At 36.2% G+C, this 18,298-nt stretch overlaps 1 long non-coding RNA gene across 1 annotated transcript in view; it reads right to left on the bottom strand.

The window, feature by feature from the left end:
• The window catches only part of LOC122235124, a 52,124-nt gene extending 34,900 nt beyond the window's left edge, over positions 1 to 17,224 (bottom strand). The window contains exon 1 of the long non-coding RNA XR_006213256.1: positions 16,935 to 17,224. This is a non-coding gene — a long non-coding RNA (uncharacterized LOC122235124). The remainder of the gene's footprint in view (positions 1 to 16,934) is intronic.
• Between the last annotated feature and the right edge of the window lie 1,074 nt (positions 17,225 to 18,298).

Raw genomic sequence — 18,298 nt, 5'->3', positions numbered from 1 at the left:
ATTCTGTAAAAGTTTATTTTTGAGAGAGAGCGAGAGAGAGTGACAGAGTGTGAATGGGGGAGGGACAGAGAGAGAGGGAGTGACACACAGAATCTGAAGCAGGCTCCAGGCTTTGAGCTGTCAGCACAGAGCCTGAAAGCGGGGCTCCAACCCACAAAAGGCAAGATGTCACCTGAGCCAAAGTCAGACGCTTAGCCAACTGAGCCACCTGGTTCCCCTTTTAACAGTTTTATTTAGATCTATGCCCTGCATGTATCTCTCTGAAGTACTTGAAATCTATCCTAATTAGTCTCATCAAATAAAAACTATCTTCAGATATAATGAAGAGCAAAAACCCGATTGTTATTTAATAGGTAGTGTAGTAATTACCAGAGAAAAGTATTTAAATTCTAGACAAACCAAACCAAAGCAAAAACCAAACAAAACCAAACAAAAATAACAACAGCAGCAAGAACAACAACAAAAACTCACAGTGTTCTCTACCCCAAGCCTGCAACCTAGCTTCAATGGAATAGTTTGTTTTACAAAGTTCACCAAGATTACAGTTGTGTAAAGATTTTCTCTAAGACAAAAACTGCATGCCCCGCTAAGAGAACCTTCCTAACTTGTACCAAAACTCAGTTTATATTCCCACAGATGTCTAACAAGCTCTGTATATGGTCTTGGATTATAGACAGGGAAAAATCAATAGCCTGCTGTCTCAAAGGCACCAATATAGATTATGAATCACAGCCAGGAAGTTGTCAGTGATTTCAGCTGCCAACAGTGCTTCAGTAAAGATATTTGCTACCTCATATTCTTTTAATGTGGAGCTTTCATATATAAAATAGAACAGGTCACTTTTTTGACAAGAACATAAGAGAATTTTAAGTAGAGCAATGAGAGCACCAAACATAGCTGTGCTCTGGACTGATCAAATGAAAAGTACACCTTCCCCACTTGCCCACATGCTGTGTGAAAGGCAAAGATCCACATAAAGGTCCCGTACTGCTGTCAGTTATTCGTATCCCCCTCCATCCGTCTGTATCTACATATACGTCCATAGGTAGTGGTTTGGACGGACTAGATCAAGCCAAACTAAATCAGCTTTTATGACTATAATGAAAATGACCCACTGGTCTAAATGAAAGAAGGACAAAACAATACAGAACCCTGGCACTAAAATGGATTCAGATTATGAAGGCCACCTCCTCTCATGGATAGAAGAGGAAACTGAGGCTCAGAGAAAATGCAGGTCAGTCAGTCACAGGAATTACCTTTACTTAGGGTATTTTTTACAAAATGCTGATGAGTGTTCCTTGAAGGCACTATTCCTCTTCACAACATATTCTAAAAAATAAATAAATAGATTCTAAAGAATATTTTAAGTGTTTTGAGCTTAGGAATAAAGGGATTAAAAGAATAAAAGCATATAAAGATGCTGTATATGTACAATTAATGTTGAAGTTATGACAAAAATTTAAGCATTCCTCTTTTATTTTAAGTGAACGTGATAAAAAAAAAGTGTGAGGAAAAACTAGTAACAGAATAATATGAGCATGGAACCTGGAGAGAGAAAGCTTGAGACTAGAGGTCTCTCACTCACACGTTTCTTTACTTTTATGAACTTCCGTTTTTTCGCTATAAAATGAAATGGTATGAACTTCCATTTCCTCACTATAAAATGAGTATGATAATACTTATATACACTGTCAAAGGGATTAAGGTTAACATATGTGAATCATGTAGTACAATTCTTGGCATTTGGCAGGGAGTAAATACCGGGTTGCTACCTTTTTTCTCTTGTTTCGGAAAAAAAAAAAACATGCAAATATGTATATGTATATACATATATCTGCATATGTATATACCATTTTCTGACTTAAATGGTTTTTAAAAAATAACCCCACAAAAATAGAGAAAGTCAGAGATCTAAACTGCCGTAGCTTTAAAATAAAAATTACTTAGATGGTAGGAGATAATAAAAGTTCATTCTTCTGATAACTTATGGAAGGATTATGGAAGAGATTGTTGTTTCCATTTTTTGTTGTTTTGTTTTGTTTTGTTTTGTTTTGTTTTGTTTTGCCTTGTTTAAGGAAGGAAGGTTGATTCTGTAAATGACAGATAGGGCAATTTCTCTGTGGATTTCTCTGAAGGCAACAGAATAATTAGCATGCAATCTAGTGATCACCTAGAAGAGTGGGATACAATACATAGTTTTGTAAAGAACATATCTCACAGATAGGTTATACAGGCAAAGGGGCTTAAAAGAAGTGAAAGAGATTGATATTAGGAAGGCTTTCAATTCAAACCCCCACCCCCAACCCCTGACTGTGACATTCTAATTACCCAGAGCACCTCTGGAGTATTTTTCATTGTGTTCTTAGTTCATCTACATGGTTTGAGGGCTGAACCCAAAGGTAAAAGCTTAGAATCACTTGGGCCATCATGGATGCTAATTTAAGAATGTCCTCCCACATCAAATGTCTTAAGAGTTGTTCTACTTAGTATTTCAATTAATGGAAAAAACAAGAATTCTGCAATTAAGATTACATGTATATAGCAGGATGGAATAGGAGGAAAAAAAAAAAGTACAAACCCTAGAACAAAGTAGGTTTGGAAGGGACCGATTGGATACAAAGGTTAGTGTACTTCAAACACATTAAAAGACAAATCTTATAAGAATGGACATGATAAAAATAGTCTTTTGTGTGTTTTATTAGGTTCAATGCACTAAAGACATACAAACAATGTTAGAAATGATTTACAGAAGAGAAGCAGAGGTGTTTCAAGAGTGAAAATTGATTCAGTGAAAATTAGACAAATTGTAGTGTTTAAACTAAATGGGAGAATAAGGGATTTGTTTTTTGTTTGATTTGGTTTGGTCTTCAGTATGAGAATATGGATTCTGGAGTGTTACATTGTGATTCCAGTGGGGAGCCAAACATTATAATGTAGGCTCAATGTGGGCAAAACCATCTACTAGCTACACAGTCACAATTGCGCCCCTGAGACTTTGTGACTTTTTGGGCTCCATTAGTGCTTAGGGATAAAAGAAATGGAAATCCAGCAAATCTCCTGGGCTGTCCTGGGCTGCACCCACACCTTCTGCAATGAGGTCTGATATCCAGCCTCGAGGTGTTCTTTCCCCTTCCAAATCTGTCCTTGGGACTCTTTGAGTTCTCGTTACATTTTTATAGTTACTGCTTTATCATAATTTTTCATTATATTAATCTTTCCTTATTCCAATTACTGTGTGTTTCATCCCTTAATTGTGCCCAGACTTTTAATTTTTATATTTTAATTTTCTTTTTTCAATGTTTTTATTTATTTTTGAGACAGAGAGAGAGAGAATCAGATGGGGAGGGTCAGGGAGAGGGGGCAGAGGATCAGAAGCAGGCTCTGTGCTAATAGCAGAGACCCCAATGTGGGGCTCAAACTCATGAACCATGAGATCATGACCTGAGCCGAAGTCGGACGCTTAACCAACTGACACACCCAGGCACTCCTTATCTTTTAATTTTTATTTTTTATGAATCCTGATTTTGAAAATATTTTTCTTGTCCACAGCATATTGTTGGGTTTGCTTATTTTTACATCTTTCAGTTGAAAAATTTTGTTCCTTTAAATTGATTGTAATTACTGCTATGCTTGGATTCATTCTCATCAGCTTACTTTGTGCTGTTTCTCCTTTTCTCTCGTTTCTCATTCTTTTTCTCATTCTTTTACTTAAATTTACTTAATTTTACTTACATTTTTAAGTTCACAAATTGGGTATCATCGTTATGGTTTAATCAGGTATATTTGGGGTTACCGGCAAGTTTACAATTACTTTTTTCTAACATTTTACAAATTTCCTTCCCTGATCATCCCCATCCCCACTTTCCCCCCTGAAGTATATCCCTTGGATTTTCAGATATTGAAGGTCTGTTGGTAGTAAACTCATTCAGGATCTTTTTTTTTTCTCTCTCTCTCTCTTCTAATGGCTCTATTTTCTTTCCTCAAATTATAATTTTGAACTATAAAGTACTGTGTCTACTGCTATTTTTTGAGGACTTTCAAGACATTTTGCTTATTGATTTATATTTACTATTTATTTGGAAATAATATTTGTTATCATTTTCCTTCCTTATTGCCTTTGAGAAGTTAGTTGTCACTCTATTGTTCATTTGTAGGAATTTTTTTCTAAACATTTTGAAACATTATTATTATTATTACTGTTATGATTATTATTATTATTGTTTTATCATTTTGTCTTAGGAGATTTGTAGATTTATTACAATGTGGATATATTTTTATCTTGGAATTTTTGACTTCTTATAAATGTTGGTATTATATTATTCAAGGTTCTCCAGAGACAGAATCAAAAAGATGTATATGTATATACATAAACAAATGGAAAAGCTTTTACTGTTCCTCAGACTTCACAAGTTCATAAGGTTATAAAGATTTTCACTATTTCTGAAACATTCCAAGCCCATCCCTGATCTAGGGGCTGTTCCAACTATGTCAGGAAACTTTCCTTCTTAGATAATCTACTGGACTACTCATTCTCTCTCTCTCTCTCTCTCTCTCTCTCTCTCTCTCTCTCTCTCTCCCTCTTTTATCTATCTATCTATCTATCTATCTATCTATCTTTCTATCTATCTATCCATCTGTAGGGAATGCCAGCAGTCTGGAGAAGCCCCTGGAAGAGCCGATGTTGCAGCCTGAGTCCAAAGGTGGTCTGGAGGCAGAATTCCTTCTTGCTCAGGGAAGATCTGTCTTTTATTCTTAAAGCCTTCAACTGATTGATGGCACCTACCCACAGTATGGAGAATAATCCACTTTACTCAGAGTCCACTGATTTAAATGTTAATCTCATCCAGAAAACACCTTCGCAGAAACATCCATAACATAAGACCAATTATCTGGGTACCTTAGCCTAGCCAGTTTGACACACAAAATTAACCACTGCAAATTCACCCATTGTAAGTTTGGTACCTGTATCTATCTCCTTAATCTGCATTTAATCTCCAAATAAATATGACACTAATGAAGTCATACTTCTACCTAACATAATACAAGTGTTCTGCATATGACTGAAAACACACTCTTTCCCCTGAAGATGCAGGTCAATGACCAAGTTCAAAATAAAACAAATCTTTCTCTTTGGAGTGAATGTTTTTTCTGATCTATCCATTGAGAGTATCTTGGCTTTATAGGTCTCTAATCTGATTTACAAGTTGCATAGGCCTTAAGACTTTGCTTTCATCTCCTAATGCTTGTAGGTCATTAAACCCATACTCAGGCTTCCAGGATGAGCAGAGCTCTTGGGGTATACTTCTTTGTAATCATAATTCTTTATTGTTTCTTGCTTTGTATTGCTTCTCTCACTTTACTGACAGCTCAGCCATGTTTAAAAAGAGATGTGTCTTATATTTTAGGCAGCTTTTTCAGGTGCTCTGCTCTAGGAAGTGTTTTTCTGCAAAATCTAGTCAACCATATGACTAGAAATGGAAATCCCTCATTCTCTCTTTTACACATTTCCATCAGGAATGTGCCCCTTTGCTCTGCAGAAACTTTTCTTTTCAAGGTCACTCATGACATCCACTTGCCAAATCTAATATTCATCTTGCTGGGCTCACATTGTTCAACCTCAGCAACATTTGACAGTTTGATCTCTTTCTTCTTGAGAGAGGTGTTTTTTTTTTTTTTTTTTAACTTTCCTTTCACTCACTATGTTTTCAAGTCACCTCTATAGTTTACTTCCTGTGTCACATATTTGCTGTCACTTTGCTAAGTCTGTCCCCTTTCTCACGGCTCGGGCCTCAGATTGTTTCTCTTCTCAGTTTATACTCTTGATGACTTGGTTCACCTCAGCTCTTATCCCAGAGTTCTAAAATTGTAGGCTCACTTGAGGAGTAATGAGATCTCAGCAGAACATGTTTGAAATAGAAATTTTGATTTTCTACCTCAAACTTAGTCCTAATTTTCCCCAATCGCACTAAGTGGAACTCTTCTCTCTCTAGCTGTCAGGTGAAATGCCCGGACCTTCTCCCTAATTCTGTTCCAACCCCATAGCCTCTGTCTCACCATCAATATCTTCATACCATAGAGTCCAACTACTTCTCAGCCTGTTCTTTCTTGTGTGAACAATGGCACCCACTCTCTTACTCTTATCCCAGTGAATAGTTTCACACCCCACCATCTATTCTGTACAAGAAGCCAGAGCAGATTTTAAAAATACACATCAAATTATTTTATGTGTAACTCTCCAATGCATCTCAATTACATGTGAAATTCAACCCAGAAATCTTCTATAGAGTCTGATATGATCTGAGTCTTGCCTGTTTCTCTGACCTTATTTTCTCCTATTGCCCCCTTCACTTATCGTGGTTACAAAGCTTTTCATCATTCCTCAAACATACCAAGCTCATGCCCGATCTAGGGCCATTTCCTCTTGTCTGCTCTATGCCAGGAAATGTCTTTCCTTAGGCAATCTACTGGATCTCTCATCCACATAATTCATGCCACTGCTCAAATTTGACTTCCACTTCACTACCTTCATAGTGCTGTTCACTCTTAGCTTCAATAGAGCTGATGTATTTATTTGGTGGTATCAATACTCGCATTCGGTACTCACTAGAAGACAAGTTCTAACAAGGTGATACACTTGTCCTGGGTTCACGGATGGTGCCTAGGACATAGAACATTATGAGATTATGAATGAATGAATCATAAATAAAAAATGAAATTCTCCTTTTCCAAAATTCCCATGAATCAATGGCTGCCATATAAATCTTTGTTGAAACTGGTTTAACATTTCAAATTCTATGTACCTCAGAAAAACATGAGTTGCCAAGCTGACACTTCAGTTTTGTGGTTTTCCCACCTGGACCTAGATTAAGTTTAAATATGTCACAAATTCACTAACTGGCCATCTTCAATATTTTTTTGATATTTAAATTATATTAAAAAATACGAAGCCCTCATAGAAATCAATTGAAAAGAAAATAAAGTGAAACATAACCTGAAAATGGCTAATTAAAATACAAAAAAAAAAAAAAAAAAACAACCAAAAAACCCAGGGAACGCTAGACAATGTGAAACATAATTTTTCAATCTAACTTGTTTAATAAAACTTAACTGTATTTTTTCAAGTTTATTATTAAACCTTAGAAATAAAAATAGAGCTATTGCTAAATTACCTATAAATTAAAATTAAACATGTGACAAAACTGGTTTTAAATAGAACATTTTTATTTTAGGTATTAAAGTTTTCTTTATGTTTTAGTGCTATGTATCTTTAGAGACACATCCATGTTTCAGCCATGCCGCTCTTCCCTACCCAAGGTAAAATATATATAATATATTATTATGTATATATAATTTTACTTTTCAAATTTCCTTTGCAAGGTATAAAAAGTCAATACTCTAAATTATTATTTTGACCTAAAAATACCTGATTTACTCCAGTTGTTTAATAAAATTTCACAACTCCAAGGTACTGAAATATACTAAATAAAGTTTACATTTTCTTGTGTTCTTGTAGTTAAACAGGGTGTGAAAAAAATTGAATTTTCTCACTTATCAGATAAATCTGGTAACTTTTAGTTAATCCTTTGAGGATTCTTAAATTGTTGTCACTACCTTGTCCCGTGTAGAGCTCAATAAATATTTGTTTTAAATTTAATTACTTATGTATAGGAATAATCTACTGTTTTGCATCTCTCTAAACCTTCCAATTAGTGTGTACTCCATACATTGAGGCAATTAAAATAGGATCTTCAAGAATATAATGAAGAAAGTAAATTTGCTATGACATTGTACATCACATTCTGAAATCAAATAAAGGTGCTAGTCTTGACTTCCCATTGGATAATTAAAAACTGATTTGGATGGACCTGTTCAGGTTCTGGTTTTGCCTTTTCAACTACAGCTTATTGGCTGGAATACTGCATACTTTGTGTTTTGTCTGTGTTTGAGGGGACAGGGTTCAGGATAGACCATCCGAATGTGATGATAGCGGTTGAAATTTTGATTCTGGAACTCAGCCTGGTGAATTTGCAAAGCCTAAAAGCTGGAGCAGTTAAGGTTGGAAAACACTCACTGGCTCAATCTGGGTTGCAAGTGTTATGAAATCTTCCTATAACCAACAACCTTAGGAAAGTTACCACTTCAGGGCATCTTTCTGTTGAGGTTTTCATCCACTAATGATCCCAAATATGTTACAGACTGAATAATAAGAAGTTTTAAAAATAAGGGACTCCTGGGTGGCTCAGTAGGTTGAGCGCTGACCTCAGCTAAGGTCATGATCTCACAGCTAGAGAGTTAGAGCCCCGCGTGGGGCTCTGTGCTGACAGCTTGGAGCTTGGAGCCTGCATCGGATTCTGTGTCTCCCTCTTTCTCTGACCCTCCCCCGTTCATGCTCTGTCTCTCTCTGTCTCAAAAATAAATAAACATTAAAAAGAAGTTAAAAATCATATCTGATATTAATGCATGATACACTGAAACTTTAAAGAATATTGGTGGTAAGGCTGACAAAGAACTCAGGTCTCTTTACCTGAGCACAAGAGGAAAGTATATTCTCTGTCTCAGGATGCACTCCACGTCAGAGCTTCTATAACTTCAATGTGTATTTGAATCACTTGGGAGGTGTGTTAATATGAAATATTCTGACTCAGTAAGTCTGGGGTGGAGCCAGATATCCTGCATTTCTTATCCATAGCCGGTGGTGCTAATGCTGTCAGTCTGGAGACTACATTTTGAATAGCAAGGTTCTATCGTTCACAAACTCTTTTCCATAAAGTGCCAAGTAGCAATATTTTAGGCTTTCTGGTGCACACATTCTCACCTCTGCCACTTTGGTGTGAAAGCGGCCATAACCAATATGTAAGCGAATGAGGGCAGTGGTGTTCCTGCGACTTTACAGAAACAGGTAGAGGGCTGGGTGTGCCTCATAGGTGAGGGGTTTGCAGACCCCTCCTCTCCCTGTCTCTCCTCTATCCACAAAGCACGTTATCTAATGCATTCTCGACATGTTTTCACCTTGTATGAAATACTTTCATGATATATTATTTGGTGTTTTTTCATATTTTGCTATTAGATCTTTTTTACTTTTGTTTTCACTTTTTAAAAAGTTAGTTCAATGCTGCTTCTGCTTTTAAATGCATTACAGATGGTGATAAAATATATACAAAAGATATATATATATATATCGTACATATATATCTCAAATATATATCTCATATATATATATATATACACCATATATATATCGTAAGTAATCTAGAAAGTATGGAGAAATACAAGAAGAAAATAAAAATTAGGCTAATGCCTCTCCTGGTGCACTAGATTCCATCACATCTAGTCTCCCTAGTTACATTGCTTTAGCAACCATACCTCACTCACTGCATCGTCAAGTTTTTCCACTTTCTGGATCATTCCCAGGGTCTAACATGTTGTTATGTCACTCATATATAAAGATCTTCTCTTGACCATCCCTTTCCATCCATCTCTTCTTTCTTTCCACTGCTTTACATCAAATTCCTTTAAAGAGAAGCTTGCTGTTGTCCCTAATTTTTTTTCTTATTTTCTTTTGCCACATTTTCTTTATCTATCCCACGAGATGTATTTTTCCCCTGAATATTTTAAATGTCAGTTGCAGACATCATGACTTTTTGCACCTTAATGCATCAGCCTATGTCACCTGAGAACAAAGATATTCTGTTACAAAACCACATGCTTTTTTTACACCCATAAAATTAAATGTATGCATTAATATCATCTAATAATAAGATCTACTTTCAAACCTACTTTTTTCTTAAACTCTCGCAAGTCACTCCTTAGCTCCCATCACTACACCAACACACATTTTGTCCAAGTAACTGCTCTCCATGTTGCCAAAACCAATGGCCAATTACAAGTGTTCGTTCTCCCTGAGGCAGAAGTGATCTTTGTCAGAATGGGTACTAACTCCAGTTATGAAGTGATCCAGGGACAACTCCACACATTTCTTACTCCCTAGGTGAGACGCTCTACCATGAGGTTAAACATAAGTATACACTAAATGACTTCCAATTTATACATCTCTCTTGAACCCCAGATTCAGATATCTAATAGCTTTTCACTGACATCTTCACTTGGATATATCTAATAGACATTTCAAACTTATTTTATCTAAAAAGGAATTCCTGATTCCCTACTCAATATTTTTCCCACAATATTTCCCAGTTCGGTAATTTACCATTTGCTTAGTCCTCTGTCTTAGGATCTAAACTTTGGAGTGACCCTTGATTTCTCTCTCACATTACCCAATCCATCAGCAAATCCTTCCAAATGAATTCAGAATCTACCTCTTACCAAATCCAATGGTGCAAGCCAACACGATCTCCTGCTTAAATTATTATGCTATCCATCAAAAATTTTTAATGTTTATTTATTTTTGAGAGAGAGAGACAGAGCATGAATGGGAGAGGGGGAGAGAGAGAGGGAGACACCGAATCTGAAGTAAGCTCCATGCTCTGAGCTGTCAACACAGAGCCCGACATGGGGCTCAAACTCATGAACCACAAGATCATGACCCGAGTGGAAGTTGGTCCCTTGACCAACTGAGCCACCCAGGTGCCCCTATGCTAGCCTTCAAATCATTCTCCCTTGTCTCATCTCTGTCTTCTTTACCATTTGTTCTTAGCACAATGGCCAGAGTGATCATTTCAAAATATGAATAAGATTTTGTCACTTCAGAGAACTCCATTGACTTCCAGTCTCCTTCAGAGTAAAGGCAAAGTCCTTGCAAGGGCTCACAATACCCTAGAAGCTTTGGCTCCTAACTCTTTTTTGACTTCAATCATTCTTCCCCCACCTTCTGGATTCCACATTCCATTCTCTTATTTTATTTGTCTATCTTTTTGCAAATACCACACTATCTTTTTACTATAGGTTTATATAAGTTTGGGTCCCATTAATATAAAATCACAAACTTCGTTCTTCCATATTGGCGGGTTCATATACACCTTAGTTTCAGCTTGTCCATTTATACACACACACACACACACAACACACACACACACACAAACACATCGTTACACAATTGCTTGTTGGGATTCTAATTAGGATTCAACTGAATCTGCAGATAATTTGGGGGAGAAGTGACATTGCTGCACCATTAGGGTTTTATATAATTTTTATATTAAGGAAGATTCTGGGTTTTTTTTTTTTTGTTAGCTGAAACCACTTTTATCCCAGGAATGAATATTTAATATTATTAAATATCTTCTCAGCAACTATGATGATTATATAATTTTTGTTGCTTCTTACATATGACTACACATTAATAGGGCTTTCTAATACCGATTCTTCATAATCTTACTAGAACAGACCCTACCTGGATATGTTTATATTATTTGATTAATAAAGATTCTGGATTTGTTTTGCTAGTATTTCATTAACAATATTCTTTTTGTTTTTAAGTCTTAAATGAGTTCTGTCTTTAGTTTTTATGTCAGGTTTTGCTGAAGGGTTATGTTATCTTCTAGAAGCAAGTTAGCATGGCTTTCTTCCTTTCCTATGCCCTGGAACTATTTCTAGGAGACAATTATTTGTTTCTTGTAAATTTGAAAGAAATTATAATACCAAATGCATCTGAAAACTCTCCTTAGGAAATCTGGAATATTGATTACTAAATATGTTTTGTGATAATTGTCCTTTTAAAATCATTGAACTTTGGGATTTTTTTTTTAGTTTATATATTTCCTAGAACATTATGTATTTCAGTTAGCTTTTCAAAATTATTGGCTTAGGCATTCCCTTCTTATTTTCTTATGTATCTGTTTATTTCCCCTCGCTCATTTTTAGCTTTTTAAATTTATGTATCTAATGTACTTTCTTTTTTACTTAATACTGTTTAGGAGCTTCCCAATGGTATCGAACTTTTGTGTTGTTTTTACTCAAGTGATTATTTTTAAATTTACTTATTAGATTTTTAAAACATATATCAACTTCTGATGTAATCTTCATTTCTCACCCCCCCCAGGTTACCCTAATACTTGTGATTTTTAAAATTTAGTGAAACCATGAACAATTTATTGTTGCCAAATAATAAATACTTTAAGCAGCTCAAAATTTCAGCTTTCGCTTCCTTGATTCCGTTTGTACAGTATGGATTCTTTACTGCTTTCAAAGCAGTTTTAAAATTAGTTATTGTATCTTTCGTTTCCTTTCATTTTTTTCCTTATCTCGTTCAGCTCCTTCTGCTCTGCTGTCTGGCTCCCAGCTCGCTCCTTTTTATATCTCTGTCTATTGTCTTATCCTCTCATCTTTCATCTCTTGTTTCACGGTGTTCATTTCTTTCTCTTTTTACTGCAAGACAAAGCAGACACTTTCTAAAATCTGCTTCTTTGTGCTGTAGTATTTATTTTATTTTGAAGTAGTTTTGTTCTTTGATTTTGAGGTGCTGTGCTCACCTCCTCTTTAGCTATAATCTTTTTATAAGCTACGTGCTATGGTGTTGTTTTCACCCAACCTTGGATGATGAGATATTATCAATAACCAACATCTTTCCAAAACTGAGGGGGTATCCTAACCCTTTTCTTTCTCACTGTCCAAGTGACGTCGCTGCCTGTTGTATCTGGTGGAAAGCCCGCTAATGCAGAGAAAAGCCCAGACATATGGGTGGGGGGCAGGTGTGGATGCCCACTAATTTTGTTTTTATTTGGAGGTGCCCTAGGCATCCCCAGGGAACTTCTTTCTAATGTTCTTTGTCCCGGAGAAAAAGAGAAAAAGATCCCAAGGCTCTCTGCCTTTCCCATAGGTCAACCTTGTCTCTAGTGCTGTGCCCCTATCAATTAAGCTGCTTCTGCTGGGTCCAAATAGTTATCTCTTGTCTTTCTGCATTGTCATTCTGGTTTTACTCATTAAAATTTTTTCAGTTGAACTCTATCTAAAAAATATCTAGCTGAATTCCTCTGTGTTATTTTCAGTTAAATAATACCTTTTATTAACTTCTGGTATGGATGTATCGTCCCTCCAATTTTTGTATCATTTTAACTATCTTAGAAGCGATTTGGACCAGGAAAGTGGTTAGCCACCTGGGCTCATTATGAATCTTCAGCTAGTATATGAAGGTGATGTTTGTATAATTGTCTACTTTTTCATTGGAAACACATGTCCAAGAATAAAAGTGATGGAAATTGCAATACCTCATAACATTAAATTATTAGGAGGTTTGCACACTGTTTATTTTTGAGTTGCATCTTATCCTTTACTTCTGACCACAGATTTTCATTATTCGCACTCTGGAACTATGGAAGGTAGAAACTCTTATGTCACCATACCTCAGTTAAATCTTTCTTAAAACAAAGCACATACATTGTCTGAACAGAGATCTGCTGCTTTGCAGACCCTCGCACAGATGTTCTAGAGTCCATTAAGATGCATAGCTGGGGGCACCTGGGTGGCTCTGTCACTTGAACATCCAACTTCAGCTCAGATCATGATCTCATGGCTCGTGGGTTAGAGCTCCACATGGGATTCTGTGCAGACAATGCAGAGCCTACTTGTGACTTTCTGTCCCTCTCTCTCTACCCCTCCCCCACTTGTGCTCTCTCAAAAATAAATAAATATTAAAAAATAAAAAGATGCATAGGTGGGGACTGCGGTATTCCTTAAATACACAGGGAAAAGCCCAATCTCCCCTGTGATGAGAGTACATGGAGGGTATGGTCTATTCAACCTGCATGTCTAGGGAGAGTAAGAATCTGAGTATAGGTTCAAAATTAAACCACGCGAATATGTGAAGGTAATGTTTGCAAGTCATTTTGTCCATCTGCTTTCTTCTCTGCAGCTGGTTGTCTCACTAGAAACAGCACATCTTCAGCAGAAATTTATAAAAGAATAAAGAATAAGAGGACAGACACAAACACAGAAAAACTGAAAAACTAGTTTGGGGATTTTGATACGTTAACCTCTCTTTATCCTCCTCTAATCTCTGCACTTTGCTCACAGTATGGTGAGGAGAGATTCATGTTTACATTTATGTAAAATTCAGCCAATTTCCAACAGGGCGCCAGCAAGAATGCATTTTCTTTCCTTTTTAGATTTTAAAAACTGAAATATATCTTGGGAGTTAATTGTTAAAATGCTGATGCAGTGTTCAACTTGCAAATCACAAATACAAATGAAAATGTAATGTTTATAAGGTTTATATTGCACTCTTTACTCTTCCGGCTAGATTTTACTTTTTTTTTTTTTTTTTTTTTAACTGCCTAGCCGAATAATCTGAAATACTATATACAGCACATTCTTTGGCATATAAGTGAATAAGCCTTTGCATTTTGTTATTTCCCATCTTCAGTCCTTGAAATTCCAGGCTTAATATTGCAAGACTGGAAGCTTTTTATTCTGCAATGTGAATTGTGCAAGTGTCTATCTATGTACGGGCACAATCCATTTTAAATATCCACAAGTTTCCCTAAAGTCCCAAGTGGTTTCCTTGGCAACAAGCGTGCTGAAATGTAAAGGGCTAAGGTAGTTAGGATATTGCCTACAGTTCTCCCTCTCTAGGTTATTTTAAATAGCTGCAATTTTCTTTGCACATCTAAAAAAAAAAATCCATAGTGGTTGGAAATACAAAGGCGAATATGAGAGACATTGGAGAATAGTAGTACATCAGAGTCTAATTTGTGTGGACAAATTATTACTTTCACTACTGTCTGATTTGTAGAGCACCATTTTCATATGCCAAATTGTAGTACAAAAGAAGAGCCAACCATAAATACATCAGAATAATTTTTAGATGGAATGAGATAAAATATCGGGAAATAGCTTTTGACAATAGAGGCAGTGATTAATAATGGCCGGGTATCTGTACAACTTCTTTTCAAGTCACCAGGAATAGCATGCGTCTGATGAGGCCAGACCTTGGCACAATGAGTAAAAGGGAATTAAACACAGTGAGGTGGGCAAGGAATATTCTCTACAGCCCTTTCACTAGGTGAAACTTCAGCTGTCTAGACATGTATCTGGTGAATTATTTTGTAAGCTCTTGGTAAATTATTTTAGGTGTTGCTATTTGCTTTTATTCGTCAACCTGCATTTCATCAAACTTTTCACATGGTTTCTTACAGTGCAGTAATTATTTATTTTTAGTTGACTTCATGCAATACATACCACAGGGATTCTCAAAGCAAAGGGGCATCTCCCAGTGGAAGAGTTTTGTGAATCAAATGGCAAATTGTTTTGCCAGCTTCTCCCACTGCGCCTCTATTTTTCGGAGCTGTGTGAGGACCCTTGTGACAAAGGAATATGTCTAGCAGCAACAACTCCCCCAAATACCAAGTATCATGGAAATAACCCTTACAAATTGTAAGCCAATATTTGTGAATTCTGTCTGATAACCTTTAAACCTAGTGAGCAGATGTTTCTGAGAAAACTAAATAATGCTTTGTACCAATAAATGAGGGACAGTCTCACACGACCATCCTGACTGTGTGTTTTCTTGTCTACTACCTGTCTATCCAATTGGATTATCCTATGATCTTTCTAAACCAGAAATTTGGAAAAAGATCAGTATTAGCTTTTATTCTAAATAGTTCTTGTACTATTAACAGGGAATGTGTATGACAGGGAAAAAACACAATGTTGTGACGGTTCCCCATAAGATTTTCCGTTAGATATATTTCTGATTCTATGGGTCATTACTTTCAAAAAATATTTTAAAGTAACATATCTCATGATCTTTCATACATAATAGCTGCAGTCCCAATAGGCTGTGGTCTTCCTGACTACCAGCGCTGTGCTTCATAGTTTTCAGACTTTCCAACCCAGCCCTTTCATACCTGCCGCACTGGTTCTTTTCACCTCAACACCTTCCTTCCTCTCTTTTATTTCTTCTTTCCTCTCTCTTTCTTTTTTTTTCTCTTCATCCTTCCTCTCTCCTCTCTCTCTCTCTCTTCCCCTTCCCTCCCTCCATCTCTCTTTCTCTTCTTTCTTTCTTTCTTTCTTTCTTTCTTTCTTTTCTATTTATTTAACGAAACAACACTTGGTAAACGTTCAAGGAGAACACTTTACTAAGTGAAGTATCTTTTAACAAATAATTACAGTAATGCCACAGGTAGAGATCATTGCATATCTCTATATCCCTAAGACTCGGTACAAAATATAATATACAAATAAAGTTGATCATAAATGTTAGCTGAAGAATGAATGCAGGTATCTGAAAGTGATTTATGAGAACAAGAGGAGATTCTAATTCTACTCGAAGTCGGAACTATTAAGAATCATATATGATTTTCAACTTTATGATAAGTCCTGAGCATAGCTAGACTGCAAGCAACTTAAAGGACACTTAAAGAAAATACAATGAGGAATGTTATGTAGGAATTTACATTTTATCCTAGGGAATTTGAACCCTATCATGTAGGCTAATGGTTCTTAACATTTTTAGGACATAAATCCTATTAAATCTCATGAAAATCTCTGCCTCACTCTGTCTCTCTGTCTCTCCATATATATGTATATAGAGTTTGCATATATATATATATATATATATATGTGTGTGTGTGTGTGTGTATGATATATATAATATATAATATATGTAATATAATAAATTATATATATATATATATATATATATATGTATGTCAAAGTGTTCTTTAAAATTAGGAGATGCATAGCTACTTGGATCCTTAATAAGTCTTCTAGGCCCTTGCTATTCAAAGTGGCATCACCTGAGGGCTTGCTAGAAATTAGAAATATAAACTCTTATGTACCACTTAAAATTTAATGGACCAGAATGTCAAAAAGATCTTAAAATGATCCATACACAAGAATAAGAATTACTGTCCTAGGCATTAAGTTAAATGATCATAGTAAAACAAATGATCAAAATACTACATAAGCAGAATAACAAAATGCTCCGATGTGCCACATTCCTTTGCCTTTGCTTGTGAAATTCCACTCTCCGGAATACTTACTTATTTTCCTAAAACCATTGGATGCCTCTTCAGGGCAATAATCCTAGCCCTCAGTGGAAAACAGAAGAAACTTCAGCATGATGTAAGAGAGGCTGCAGCGTGTGCTGAGTGTAGTTATGTTGCTAAGCTGGTTGCTAAGTTGCTAATTCCGTCTCTGTAATTTAACTGCGGAATTTTGCGATCTTTCGTGGACCTCCGTTATTTCTCGTCATCATGTTGATGATGACAAAAGTCCCTTTTAAGCCCAACAGTTGACAACAAATATTGTTGGAAGGACACTTAATAATCTTACACAGGAAGTCACATAGCAGCCATTTTCCGTGGAATGGAGAGAACGAATTTTCAACTTAGACTCTAATTTGAAAGTTACCCCTTTACGTAAGAAAAGAAGAGTTTAGAGACTCCTTCCCCTTTCGTTCTGTGAAAAAACACTTTGGAGTGCTCTTACACCTAAAATAAATAAATAAATAAATCCTTTTTTAACTCTAAAAATATTTTATTAATATATTTCTTTCTTGATATATTAAAATTATGTTAAGCTTTATCCATTTCTAACACGTTGGCACAGTCGAGTTGGCAAATAAGGAAATGAAAGAATGATGATAAATGGGTAGGCCTACCACCTGCCTTTGTCTACAGCAAATAGTAAGAAACAGATGCGACAGTCTGCATCACATCCTGACAAGAATTTCTGCAGCCGACAAGTCCTGTACCTGTTAACCTGAAGGAGATTAATGTAGGGGAACAGCTTTGGTCTTTCCATATTGCCTTTTTTAAAAAAAAAAATATTTAAATTCAAGTTAGGGGGCACCTAGGTGGCTCAGTCGATTGAGCGTCAGACTTCAGCTGAGGTCATGAACTCTCGGCTGGTGGGTTCAAGCCCCGTGTCGGGCTCTGTGCTGACAGCTCAGAGCCTGCAGCCTGCTTCGGATTCTGTGTCTCCCTCTCTCTCTGCCCCTTCCCCGCTTGTGTTCTGTCCCTCTCTAAAATAAACATTAAAAAAATTAAATTCAAGTTAATTAACACGTAACTAAAAATAAATAAATAAGTAAATGTTTTGGATGAAAAAACAACCAAAAATATGGAAAGGTGGCCCAGGTAATAGTATATTTTTGGAATCTCCTCAAGAATCTATAGAACAGAGGAATAAGAGAGAAATCAAAAGCCACTGGAATTTAACAGCATACGCATGTGGGAAGGTATCTCTTTAACCCCCGATATTATTGGGTGGGGAGAGAACATCAAGAGCTGGTGGACCACACACTCACCAACAGTCGCACGGAGAGGCCCAGTGGACTGGTTAGAACAGCAGCTGAAGTAGGAGGTGGGCTTCAAAGTGTCCGATCTGGGGTGGGGGCAAAGAA

The sequence above is a fragment of the Panthera tigris genome, chromosome F2, assembly GCF_018350195.1.
Source record: "Panthera tigris isolate Pti1 chromosome F2, P.tigris_Pti1_mat1.1, whole genome shotgun sequence".
NCBI classification, from domain to species: domain Eukaryota; kingdom Metazoa; phylum Chordata; class Mammalia; order Carnivora; family Felidae; genus Panthera; species Panthera tigris.
Note: the sequence above shows the minus strand (reverse complement) of the source record. Positions and strands in the feature narration are given on the sequence as shown.